Source organism: Balaenoptera musculus, chromosome X (genome assembly GCF_009873245.2).
Source record: "Balaenoptera musculus isolate JJ_BM4_2016_0621 chromosome X, mBalMus1.pri.v3, whole genome shotgun sequence".
NCBI classification, from domain to species: domain Eukaryota; kingdom Metazoa; phylum Chordata; class Mammalia; order Artiodactyla; family Balaenopteridae; genus Balaenoptera; species Balaenoptera musculus.
In genome coordinates, this window is record NC_045806.1 from 3874027 (window position 1) to 3887208 (window position 13182).

Below are 13182 nucleotides of genomic sequence, written 5' to 3' on the forward strand. Positions count from 1 at the left end.
CAAACCAAGAAGGTCCAGTTGCCATCCAAAAAAGAGCGCTCTTTTACCTTGGTAAATCACTATTCATACAACACACATTTTAAATAAAACCACCAAACAAAACTCTGGGTTCTTTCCCTTCATTTCCAAAGAGCTGTGAAAGCACATGCCATTTCATTAATACCATCCTGAAATAAAGCTCTGCCTCCAGTGAGGCCCTGTAGGGTTTATTCTTCCTCACTTCTTCCCTAATACGATTACTCTTTTTTCCTCTGGAATCAATTCACTAAAACCTCACCTTACTATACATTTCACGTTTGTTGGGGTTTGGTTCGTGTCGGGTCAGGCACCCCTTCTGGGAGGTGCCGCGGGGCCGGGGGCTGGTGCAGAGAAGATGCTCATTCTGGAAACTGGCCAATTTCCACAGGCAGGTGGCGCTCAGGGGTTCCACAGACACCTGGGCAGGTGATCTCAACAGTGAAATGTCTGAAGTCTGAAATCAGAGCCCTAAGTGGCCTGGCTATTCTCCACTCATGTGCTGATTTTATGAGCCCTTTATTTCCTTTTTGTGTCATATACCCACTGCAGACACAAATCCCTCTCAGAGATATTTGTTCAAAGCCTATAAATGGCCAACCTCAAACTTCTAGGCGGTCCCACTGTTTTTTTCTCCCTTATTCATCTGTCCTACTCTGCCCGTCCCCAAGAAAAAGGAGGAAGGGTTTCCCATCCCGCCACTCACGGAGCACAGAACAGAAGAGGCTTTGAAAGGCCAAATGTAGGTTGTTTAGAGAAAAATGACAAAACTGGAAAATATTCATGGCGTGAATGGCCCATGAATGGTTTGCAGCCCACAACAGATGACCTAATTGCCTAGAACCACGTGGGCTCAATTTTGAGATTCTCACTGTCTCCCCTTATCCGGCCCAAAGCGGAATATCTGATTTGAAACTGGTAGCTGACAAGTTTAAGAAATCAGCTGTCGCTTCATCCAAGGCCTAGTCTGTTTTAGAATTTTTTAACATAATTACGCGGAAAATGAGGTGTCTCTTCTGAAAAGATACAGTATCCAGGATATTTTTTTTTTAATTGGGCAACTGACTTACACTAAACCCTGAGCGTATTTTTCTCATTTGGGAATAAATGTATACTGTTAAGGATCAAGAGCATTATAGAAAGTATACAGTTGTGGTTGATATATTAAAAATCTGTTCCTTGCCCTTGACTTTCACATACAAAAATCAGCTCTCATCAGGTTTGGAATTTAAGTATATTTTAACCAGAGAAGCCTGTCATCAGAGTGAGGGCATTAAAGGGTTTTAAATATCTTCATACGGTGGCTTCATTGGAATCACATAAATTCTGTCAACAGGTTGTACTGTTGACAATACCTAGCTGTGCAATAAAGGTTTAGAGTCTGGAGTACCAATTAAAACGGAAGAACAGTAAAGCCACGCCAGACTCCGTGCACTTGAATATTTACTTTTGTGAGAACCCTCTCTGGGTTTTTTTGTTGTGGTCCAGGCATCAAAGCACAATATTCTAAAGAGCTCTTAAAGAGATGCTTGCACATTCTGAAAGCAACATAATGTGTATAGAGAGGAGACACTGTCATCTTTGTACAGAGACCGAGAAGCTTTGCACAAATTACTACAAAGGAAAAAACATGAAAAGGCCAAGTTCAGAAATAAAGAAAAACCCCACATACTTACTGCGGGTCTACATTCCAGGCCCCCCAAAAAAGAACTTTTACATTGCCCACATCTATTCACTTGTAAATTTCATAGCATGGAAATACCTGCTTTATCTACCTTATGTAGCAAATCGCCACTTATCAAGTATCTTATATCTGTTTTTAGATTTGGGTAAAAATTAGCTGGGTTTAGGGCCAAATGTACATTCAGCACTCTTTTTATTCAGGGGAAAAAAAAAAAAAAAAAACTACAAAGGAAAGCAACAATTCTTCCACCAAAGAAAAACGTGTCAAAACACCTTGAAAATGGCATCAAAGCACAGCCATTAGTATGAAAATGCAATGATCATTAAACTCCCTGCTCGAAATCATTCCAGTTTCCAAAAAATTAAACCTGTCATTTTAATCCAGTAATTTAAAACTGATGAAGTAATTTTCCACTTGCTACTTATTGGCCCTCATGATTTTCTTACATGTCAAGGAAAATATTCTTTAAAATTGCCATATATATATCTATATATATAGAGAGAGATAGATATGGATATATATAGAGATATATCTCCAAGTACATTTATTTGCGTAATAGAATATTGAAGTTTTAATCTAGAAAAAAAAAAATATTTGCAGAGGCCTCGGTGAGATTCTTATGTTCTTACTTTAGGGATGCATTTTTAAAATCCACATTTTTTAAATCTGGAAATAAGGGATGAATGCAGCCCTGTGCCAAAACACCCCCCCCCCACACACACACACACAAACACACACCTTCTGCTGCATCTACACAGGGAAATCTACCCTGAAGATTTTCAAGGCTGGCTGTTAACCTCTTTCCACAGCCCACTAAAGGCAACTAAAGGCATGAAAAATTCCCCACCCCCTCAATCTGCCCCCAGAAAGATGCAGATTTCTGTGCCACCGGGCTCTCTCATTCTCTAGGAAAAACGCTAAGCATCGCCATTCAAACCACGCCGTTCTCCTAGCAGCTGAGGTTGCTTTGTTCTGATGGAAAGTCAGGTCTTGCAGCCCCGGTTAATTTCTAGCTGAAGTATATACCTACCGACGATGCCTCATGCACGCACTCCTACGTTGCCTGCAGAACCCTACACAAACTGGAAATTCTGCTCCCTCAGATAACTAAGTCTCCCCAAACTTTCTTTTCTTTTTCCTTTCTTTTTTCCTCTGCGTCCCGTCCCTCCGATCGTGGTAAAGGCTGACTCCGAAAAGGAGCTAGCTCGTACCACCTCGCAGCACAAAACAGTTGCACGGAGCGCGCTCAGGATGTGGAAGCCGGGTCAGCCAGGGGACCCCTTCAAACAGCCTAGGCTATGAGCACAGAAAGCCGTTTCCCCGCCACTGACCCAGTAGGAAAAAAAAAAAAAAGAAAGAAATCAAAGGAAGCATCCACACTACCACCTTGTGGATTCTGCTCGCAAGAACAGTACCTGCTGAGTTCGACACCCGCCACCGGACACACCTCACCCCACATCTCCCGAGTTGGGTCCGCATGACGGAGGGCGAGCCGGGCCCGGCTCCGGCAGGCGCGCGCGCGCTGGGCTCCAGTCCCGACGCGCGCTCCCAGCGCGGGCGCGAGCCGCCTCCCCCGGCCCCCCGGCGCGGCCTCCTGCGCCCCGCCCCCTCCCGCCGGCCCGAGAGAGCGGCCTCGTGGCTCCGAAAATAGATGAAAAGAGGCCCACACCTGCTGGTCGGTTCAGACAAGGGAAGCACACCAGAGGAAAACCCGCAGCCAAAAAAAAAAAAAAAAAAACACACACACAAAAAACAAAACGGAAAAGGGGAAGGGGCGGGGGGGAGGCAGGAGACGTCCTCCGGGCGCCCCTCGCCCTCCGAGGGGGGCTTCCGTTCCCAGGGCGGCCCCGGCCAGGCCCCGAGGGTGCGCGGGGGACCCCCGGCTGCCGCCCCCGCCGCTTCGGGGAGAAAGGAGGCTGTGTCTGGCGGCGGGCAGGCGCCGGAATGGTGCGCCGGGCCCAGGGATGCGCGGGGCCCCGGGCCCGGATCCGGGGGCGCAGCGCCCGGGGGGCCGCCCGGGAGAGCCGGGCGGAGAAATGGAACCTACCGGTTCTCGGAGGGGCGAAGAAGCCGGGGGAGGGAGGCGAGGGGTGCGGTCGGGGACGGGCGGGGAAAGAGGGGGCGTCTGGGAGACTGGAGGGCGCCCGCGCGCCCTGAAGAGGCGGCGGGCTGCCCGGGGAGCCGGAGCGGGGGGGAGGGAACACTCGTGGGCTGGGGTCGGGGTGCAGCCGGGACCTCGGCCTCTCCTGCGGCCGCCGCCGGCCCGCGACCCCCGCGCCGTCTGCAGCCGAGCGGCACGCCGGTTCGGCCCCGGGGGGTCAGGCCGAGCCGCGCGGCAAAGGGCAGGGGGCGGCGGCGGGGGTCGGGATGAAATCGGCTGCGAAAGCGTGGGAGGCGGGCGGGATCCGAAGCGCGGGACGGCTGCGAGCTTTGGGATACGGCGGGGGGGGGGGGATGGAGCGAGGGAGGGGGGGAGGGTTGTCTGTTACGTGGCCCAAGGCTCTGCGGGTGGTCCGCACATCCGAACCGAGTCCCCGGACCTCCGCCCCCCGCCTCCGGCGAGAGGACCGGCCCGCCGTGCGCCCCGCGGGCTCTGCTCCCGAAACGAGGGTTCTCCGTGGGCACCGACGGGGGTCCGCATCCCCGGAGACCCCGGCTAGGGCGCCCAGCGCCGGTCCCCGCAGCTACCAACTTTTGCGGTCCTCGGGGAGAAGCGGGCAGCTCGGGGACGGTGCTCGGGCGGCAGCTGCGTGCCCCGCGCAGACGTCCAGGCCAGACCCAAAGGCTCCCGAAGCAGCAAAACCACCAACCGCCCTCACTCCTCGCCCCCTCCATCTCCCGCCGCTTGCCTTCCCACAGCCCACACGCACGGCTGAAGGGCGGGTGGGAGTGGGAGGCGGCCCGCTCCCCAGCTTTGCAGAAACGGCGCTAAGCTATGTCGTCTCCAGCCGGGGTCTCCAGCGCGCCCGGGTCGCTCCCCAGCAAAGCCCAACCAGGTCCTAATCAATCACGTGCGTTCTTTCGTGCATCACACAAGCCGTCATCTTAGCCAAGGCCAGCGGAGGAAGGAGGGAAGAAAAAAAAAAAAAAAAATCGCTTAATGCAAACCCAGCCAAGCCTGTTTTCCTTTTTTCTCTCTGGTTAACCCAAAAAAACGCACCCCGGGAGGTGGTAGCTGACAGTTTCCTTAAAGAAGAAGGAGGAGAAAAAAGCCCGTGGTGGCTCACAGTTTCCAGAAGTGCTTCTGGCTTCCCCGCCAGTCCTGCTTTGCAGAGATCTGGCACTTTGCTCTTTCTCTCCCTGTACTGCAGATGTATTTTTTTTCCCTCCTGTGTCCGCCACACTCTTCTGTTTATTTGTATGTAACACAGCGCTATTTTGTAAACACATCACACACGGCCCCAGAGCCGTTCAAATAGCTGATTGCAGCAAAATGCTTCCAAACCACGGTGGTCCCAATATTTTTAAGTCATAAGAAAAAAAAAATGTACTGTTTCTGTAGAGATGTGCACGAAGCTTGCACAGGACACGCCGTACATATATATCCACACTCCCACCCACACCTAAGAAACGGAGCGACCGATGGATAAGAAAAAGTCCTATCCAAATTCTCAAAATTAAAAAAAAAAAATTTTTTTTTTTAAATGTCGGATGCAGTGAAGCGCAAACGTTAGCAGTCGGGCTTATCATCTTTTGCTGGGAAGCACACATGAGTCAAAACGTTAAATAGGCTTTAAAAAAAAAAAAAACCCCACAGACACATCTTAAAACGGCACCTACCTTAGCCGTGGAAAAGCTGCATCGGCTGTAAGTGTTCTTTTTATGCATCCAGATTTTTCCAGGGACCGAGGCTATGATTCAGGAGGATATACTAAGTCCAAGCGCCTTGGCTTTCTCGAATCCCAACTGGATTCGCTCCCCCGAAGAAACGCGAGGACCACCGACGCTGCCGTTTGCAGGAAATTCGTTGTTTCTGTCGTAGTCTGATGGGGAAGAATGAATAAGAGCTCTGTATGGAGGGACAGAGACCCGTCTGCAAGAAAAAGAGAGATTGAAGCGAGAGGTCCTGATGGCTCCCAGCTCCCCCTCTGCTATTGGACCAAACTGAATGAAATTTACAAAGCCAGCAGCCAATAGATCCCCGCGGTCGGCCCCATCGCTACAGAAACCACATCCACGGCTACAAGCGCATGCAAAGAGCAGCTAATCCCAGTGCAAACCAGCTGGAACAGAGAGATTCCGGTGCCGCCGGGGTGGTGGAACAGGTGAGCGTGCGTCTCACTGGGCCGCCGTGCCAGAGCGCACGGGAAAGCTTGCTTGCCTGCCCTCTCCAGATACCCTTCAGAGACACCAAACACGCTGCCGTATTTGCAAACACCTTTAACCCTTTAAGGCTGTGCTATCCAAGGGTGAGTGCCAGCAGTGCAAGCTCTTCCCCGGGGGTCAGGTTGACAAAGGTGTTACTGTTTCTGGATGGTATTCGGCTCGTACTGGGAAACAATGATAGATAGATAGATAGATAAATTAGCAAAATTAGAATGAAGACCTGTAAAGGACAGAACCTCTTTTATGCCCAGGTGATGGGTTAATACCTTTTGGGGTTCTTTTTTTTTTTTTTTAATTTATTTATTTTTTGGCTGCATTGGGTCTTCATTGCCGTGCGTGGGCTTCTCGATGTGGTGGCTTCTCTGTGCCGGGCACAGGCTCTAGGCACACGGGCTTCAGTAGTTGTGGCTCGTGGGCTCTAGAGCGCAGGCTCAGTAGTTGTGGCACACGGGCTTAGTTGCTCTGAGGCACGTGGGATCTTCCCGGACCAGGGCTCGAACCCCTGTCCCCTGAACTGGCAGGCGGATTCTTAACCACTGCACCACCGGGGGAAGCCCCTGTTTGTTTCTTATACAGTAGTGGTTTTGATGAATAAAATATTGAAGAAGTTTCTAGCATCTGCCAGTTCTATTGAAATACCCCTCTTCACTTTTGGGATCCAGGATTTCATCTTTTCCAGCCAACTCAGAATTTGGTAATAGGACCTGGCATTTATCACTGGGTTAGAGGGAGCTGGCTGTCAATTGCATGATGTCTGAAGCTCCTCTCAGGGAAGGCTATAGAGTGCTGTGGCAGTCTGAACACAGATTCTCAAACTAGACCGCCTGGGTTCAAGTGGCATATGACCTTCGCTGTGTGTTTAAATACTTCGTCTGGGTTTCCGCCTCTGTAACGTGGAGAAGACAAAAGTAATCACCTTGTGATATCCTTGTGATGTGATATGATACAGGACTAGGCATGCAAGAAGCTCCAAATAAATGTCTGCTTTTCTTAACCTTATTTCACAGGCCTATGGACTTATTTATTAAAGGAAAAACATAATGTCTTCTATCCATAGGACATCCTCACAATTGCTTCTGCATTTAGGCAGCAAACTCAGGCATCCAATCTGCTGTCATTATTTGGTGTGATGGCACAATTAAGGATTCCTCAGGAGTTTTAAGAGAAGGACTCTTGGGGAACATAGCCAATAGTGGGGGAGGTGATAAACACTGATTTAGGAGACCTAGTTTCAGATCAAGTGTCTTAACCCTGCTAGCTTTAACCTGTTGGAAAGTCTGTTAGGTTCTGTGAACCTCAGGGAATAGATCCTTTAAACAGTGATTAAAATAGCTCTCTGTGGTTCCTTGGGACAAATAAATGAGATAATAGGCACGAAAACACGCATCACCAAAAAGATGTCTATATATATCATACATACAGGTACAGAGAGCATGCTATTTTCATCACTGTTATATATACAATATATATACACAAAACAGATATATAATCTAATAATAGAAGAAACATACATATGTTTTATATACATATATATTTTTCTTCTACCATTTAATAATTATTTAAGATCCAGTAACATAATAGTATCGCTAATAAGTATAGTTTTTCCCCCAAATTAGTAACACACATATAACTGTAGACACAAAAATATATAGACAGATATAGATATAGATATATATATAGATATATATATATCTATATATATAGACATCTATTCTTCCCAAAGTAGAGTTTAGAAGCAGAGACGAGCAGGCCAGAAAGTCACTGGCTTTGCCGAGTAAGTGTGAATTCACTGATTTATTTATAAATTTATCAAGTATCTCTTGAGCACAGGCATAATCCTAAGCACTAAAAATGCATTTGTGAGTAACACACATCCATTTATTTTTGAAGAAGCATACAGTCTAGTGGATAAGGGAGCCAACAGCATAAGAAAAACATGATCACCAGAAGGTTTGAAAATACCTATGATGTATGAATTCCTCGGCATCCATGCAGATGGAAATGATGGAGAAAACGGTCTTCAGAGAAAGAGTGCTCTCAGCAGAGAAGGAAGCGTAGCAGAGAAGAACAAACCTGACTCCCTGTTCAATCTGTTCCCTTAGCTCTAACCTTCGTGCCCTGCTGTCTGTGCTTAGGCTGGCTCTGCACCTTTTGTGAAAGAGCGTTGCCTAGAGCCTGAAATATACATGACGGCACATTCTCAAGGCTCTGCCTCCCAGGCTTGACCTTTAAAGGCATAATACAAAGTTGCGGAACAGAAAATAACAATTGTGGGTTGCTCCCTGGTGGTCCAATGGTTAAGGCTCAGCGCTTTCACTACGGTGGCCTGGGTTCAATCCCTGGTTAAGGAACTGAGATTCCCACAAGCGGTGGCCCGTGCAGATTTAAAAAAAAGAAAGAAAGTAACAATTGTTGAAGTTTTCTTGGAACATTGTACCGTGACCTCAATCAGCCATACCTCCTCCGGTTTTAGTAAAAAAGAAGCCTGGATTCTATTCTACCTCCGGTCAGATGGTTCTTTGGAACACTTCTCAGTCTCCTGGCTTCCCGAATAAAGCCCTTATTCGTTGCCCCAACACTTCCTCTCCAGATGTATTGGCCTGTCATGCGGTGAGCAGTGCAAGCTTGGAATGGGTAACAGAATGGTAAATAAACATGCATCAGGTGCAGAAGTTGGGGGAAAAAACATGGAAACAGCATGGGTAAAGGCACAGCAGCGACAACCTGTATGTGGGGATCTGGAGTACACAGGGTGTGGTATGGGCAGGGTAGAGAGTGTGAGAAGAAGAGAGAGAAGACAAGAGGGTGAAGAATTCTTCTGAGACCTATTTATGGAGGGTCTTGAATACCATACTGAATGGCTGGAATTTATCCAGCAGGCAGTGGGGCACCAATAGCATATGTTAAGCAGGGGGTAGGGGAGGCATAATCAGATTTATATTTTAGGGCAATTGCTCTGGTGGCAATGAGAAGAAGGAGCCAGAGGAGCACAAGAAAGAAAGCAAAGATACATCTTCTGAGACTGCTGCAAGGATGGATCCCAGAGAAATGAAGTCCTGAGTAAGAGGGAGCGAGAGAGACAGACAGAAAGAGAGAGAGGAAGGAAGGGAGGGAGGGAAGAAAGAGAAAGAAAGAAAGAAAGAAAGAAAGAAAGAAAGAGAGAGAAAGAGAAAGAAAGAAAGAAAGAAAGAAAGAAAGAAAGAAAGGAAGGAAGGAAGGAAGGAAGGAAGGGGAAAGAAAGAAGGAAAGAAAGAAAGAAAGAAAGAAAAGAAAGAAAGAGAAAGAAAAAGAAATGAAGGAAGGAAGGAAGGAAGATAAACAACAAGGTCCTAATGTATAGCACAGAGTACTATATTCAATATCCTGTGATAAACCATAATGGAAAAGAATGTAAAGAAAATAGAATGTACATATGTATAGCTGAATCACCTTGCTGTACAGCAGTAATTAACACAACATTGTAAATCAACTGTACTTCAGTTACAAAATAAAATGTTCAAAAATTTAAAAAAGAAAGAGAAGAAGGAAGGAAGGAGAGAAAGAAAGGAAAGAGAAGGAAAGAAAGAAAGAAAAGAAGAAAGAAAAAGGAAGGAAGGAAGGAAGCATGACCCTGTAGAGATTTTTTAAAAGTACTTAAAGAGCCAGAGTATTATTTTAAGAGAAAATGAATGTATACTTTTATGAGTTTATAATTTCCCCTAATCCCGACTTCCTCACATAATGCCAGGAAAAGCAAGAACCCAACTTAACCACTGGGAGAACAGATTGTACGATAATACAGCAAAAAAAAAAAAAAAAGTTTTAAATCCGGGATTCTTGGAAGAGAGAATTCTTCATGTTTCCATTTGAAATCTAATTATGGAGTATGGCGAGTTGGGGAAACATGTCATAAAAAGGTATTAAACAATAGGGTCCAGAGAAGGACCCATTGCTATAGGGGCTGGATTTGATTCACGAGAGCAGGAAGGAGCCTGAGAAATAATCTATAAAGTACCATAGCTCCCTCTGATGAGTGCAGCAACCTTGAACGAGTCTAACCTACATTCTGATATAACGTTCGTGTTCCCATGTGCCGGACGTGTTCAACCCTAAACGCAATACTGCCTAAGCCAGGTAGATGATTAGGCAATACTAACTCATGTCGGCTCTATTAGTACAATGGGAAAAATAAAATAGAACTATGATTATGTAGGATAATAATTATTAGTGCAATCCTAATATGTACTACTTTGTATTACCACACACTATTGGAGATACAAATATGAATAACCTGTAAGGTGCTTAAAATCTAAGGCGGTGATAAATCAGGCTCTTCGATTACTAAAATCCAAGGTAGTATATGGTCTGTGCCATCTTAGAAGCATATGAGAGGCATAGCAGGCTTCCTGTAGGGATGATGAGAAAATTCTTCAGAGATAAACAAGGTTTTCATGGGGAACTGGAGAGCAGAGGTGGGGAATCCCTCCAAATGAACAAAGTCTGGGGAAAAAAAAAATAGACATGGGGTAGGTAGGGGCTCTGAAAGTTGAAGGTACCTAACTGTGAGCCAGGTAGCTTGCTTAGCTAGTCTCACTCCATCTTACTTTATACTCCAAAGTTCCCGAGAAACAGTGTCCTTTCAATGAAACAAAGTAGATTTCAGACCAGTTGAACCTGAATTATCATGAATTCCAGGTTAATGTCAATCACTTAAATGAGGTTTTCACATACTAGTTTCCTAGTAGGTACCTTTTCATACATGTAAATATCATTATAGAAATTTAGTTAGAAGAGACACAGAGATGGACCCCATCGGTTTTGTGGGTGAAGTGTTTTCTAAGCTTTGAGGAGAGATGTTCAAGTTTATATTTTCCAACAAGAAGGTTGCACATTCCCCTAATTCAATTTTTGCACCTGAGAAATGAAAAAAGAAAAATGAAATCCTCTTGGGTGGGAGTCTGCTTCTAGCCCCTACCATGGCCTTGTCCTTCTGTTATTTTAAACCCCCCAAAACACCATTAATTACGTAAGATGCATATACTGTGTGGCAATATGCTCTGATTTTTAAAAATCCTTTGCTAGTTATTATTTCACCTCTGGACATGATTAGCCTAAATGACTTTTAAATGGCCCTGATTTTTTCAAAAGGGTTCAAGCTCCTGAATTTCAGTACATTCACTGAGGCTGAGAAACCCGTTAGCTACTGCTTTTGTATGAAAACCAAGGACATTGGATCCCAATAAGTGGCTCCAAATAGAGTTTGTTTGTTTGTTTATTTATGGCTGCATTGGGTCTTCGTTGCTGCGAGCAGGCTTTCTCTAGTTGTGGCGAATGGGGCTACTCTTCCTTGTGGTGCGTGGGCTTCTCATCGCGCTGGCTTCTCCTGTTGCGGAGCATGGGCTCTAGGTGCGTGGGCTTCAGTGGTTGTGGCACGCGGGCTCAGTAGTTGTGGCTTGCGGGCTGTAGAGCACAGGCTTAGTAGTTGTGGCACACAGGCTTAGTTGCTCCACGGCATGTGGGATCTTCCCAGACCAGGGTTCGAACCCATGTCCCCTGCATTGGCAGGCGGATTCTTCACCACTGCACCACCAGGGAAGTCCCCTAGAGTTCATTTTTAAATGAACTTGCAGCAACTTTCCCACTGTTATTGCCTAAGTCTTTATAAACTTCTTATTTCTGGGGTACTTATATATATAAATATATATATACACACACACACACACACACACAGACACACACACACATATATGTTCAGGCATACATACATACATATACAGATGTATACATATAATATATAAAGTATATATAACAGAGAGGGTTTATATATTATATGTAAGGTTATATAATATATATATTTATATATTATAGTTTATAATTTTTAATATATAATGTAAATGGTTATATATCATACATATAAGATACAGGCACACCTCAGAGACACTGTGGGTTCAGTTCCAGACCACCACAATACAGTGAATTTCTAAATAAAGTCAACAGATTTTTTGGTTTCCCAGTGCATATAAAAGTTATGTTTAGAGTTGACTGTAGTCTATTAAGTATGCGATAGCATTATGTCTCAAAAAATGTCCATACTTCAATCAAAAAATACTTTATTCTAAAAAATGATAACTATCATCTGAGCCTTCAGCGAGTCACAGTAGCGACATTAAAGATCATGTGGCTCACAGATACCATAACAAATGTAATCATAATGTAAAAGTTTGAAATATTCTAAGAATTACCAAAATGTGACACAGAGACATGAAGTGAGAAAATACTGTTGGAAAAATGGCCCCGATAGACGTGCTGGAAGCTCGGTTGCCACCAACCTTCAATTTGTAAAAAAAACAAAAACAAAAACCAACATCTGTGAAGTACAATAAAGCAAAGTGCAATAAAATGAGGTATGTTTGTATACCATTATATATGACATATACAGGGTTTTATATATATATATATGTTATATATAATCCCTCTCTATAATATGTAAATATATATACATCATATATATATATATAAATACATTATAGAGATGTTTATATTCCCAGAATGGTTGATTGATTCCTGATTCTGTCCTTGTATCCTTGTTCTGTGTATACACACGACCTCACTTCCTACTTTACACCTTATACTTCAGGTAATCTATATTTAAAAAGAAAGAAGTTTAGTAGGGACAAAATAAGAATAAGTTTAGTAGGGACAAAATAAGTTTGTAGGGACAAAATAAGAACTGGCATAGATGTGCTTTGTTTATTGATGCAAAGAAACTTCTGTCTTATTAATGACCTGTACCAGCTATACCAGTAGGGAAATAGAACTTCTCTGGTGAACGGAACATGGTTTATAATTTCAGTTTAAATAAGATGAGGTTGACCAAAATATTATTAGCACCATTGCTCTCCTGTATCCTTTCAAACTCAAGGTTTATTTTGGAATCTTCTCTTTAAAATCATCATTTCACTTTTTTTTATCCTTCCTTGAGAGGAGAGGGAAAGTATTGCCATTTGTGTTTTGCATGTGACATGTAAACATATGTGGATTTGCATACATGTGGAACCAGAGCAGGAAGAAGATGTATATGAATACGAATGAACTAGTTTTGAATAGGGATCAACTTCTGTTCTAAGGCACTGGTACAAGAGTAATAAGATAATGTTTCCCTGGAATAGTCATGAATG

At 44.7% G+C, this 13182-nt stretch overlaps 1 protein-coding gene across 4 annotated transcripts in view; it reads right to left on the reverse strand.

Moving 5' to 3' along the window:
- The window catches only part of NLGN4X (neuroligin 4 X-linked), a 422841-nt gene that overhangs the window by 323962 nt on the left and 85697 nt on the right, over positions 1-13182 (reverse strand). For 3 of the 4 annotated variants that reach the window (XM_036841155.1, XM_036841156.1, XM_036841153.1), the window contains exon 2: positions 5480-5682. The gene's annotated coding sequence lies outside the window, so the exon portion shown is untranslated. Of the gene's footprint in view, positions 1-5479; positions 5695-13182 lie in introns of those variants that run through there. The other variant, XM_036841154.1, reaches the window with a different exon arrangement.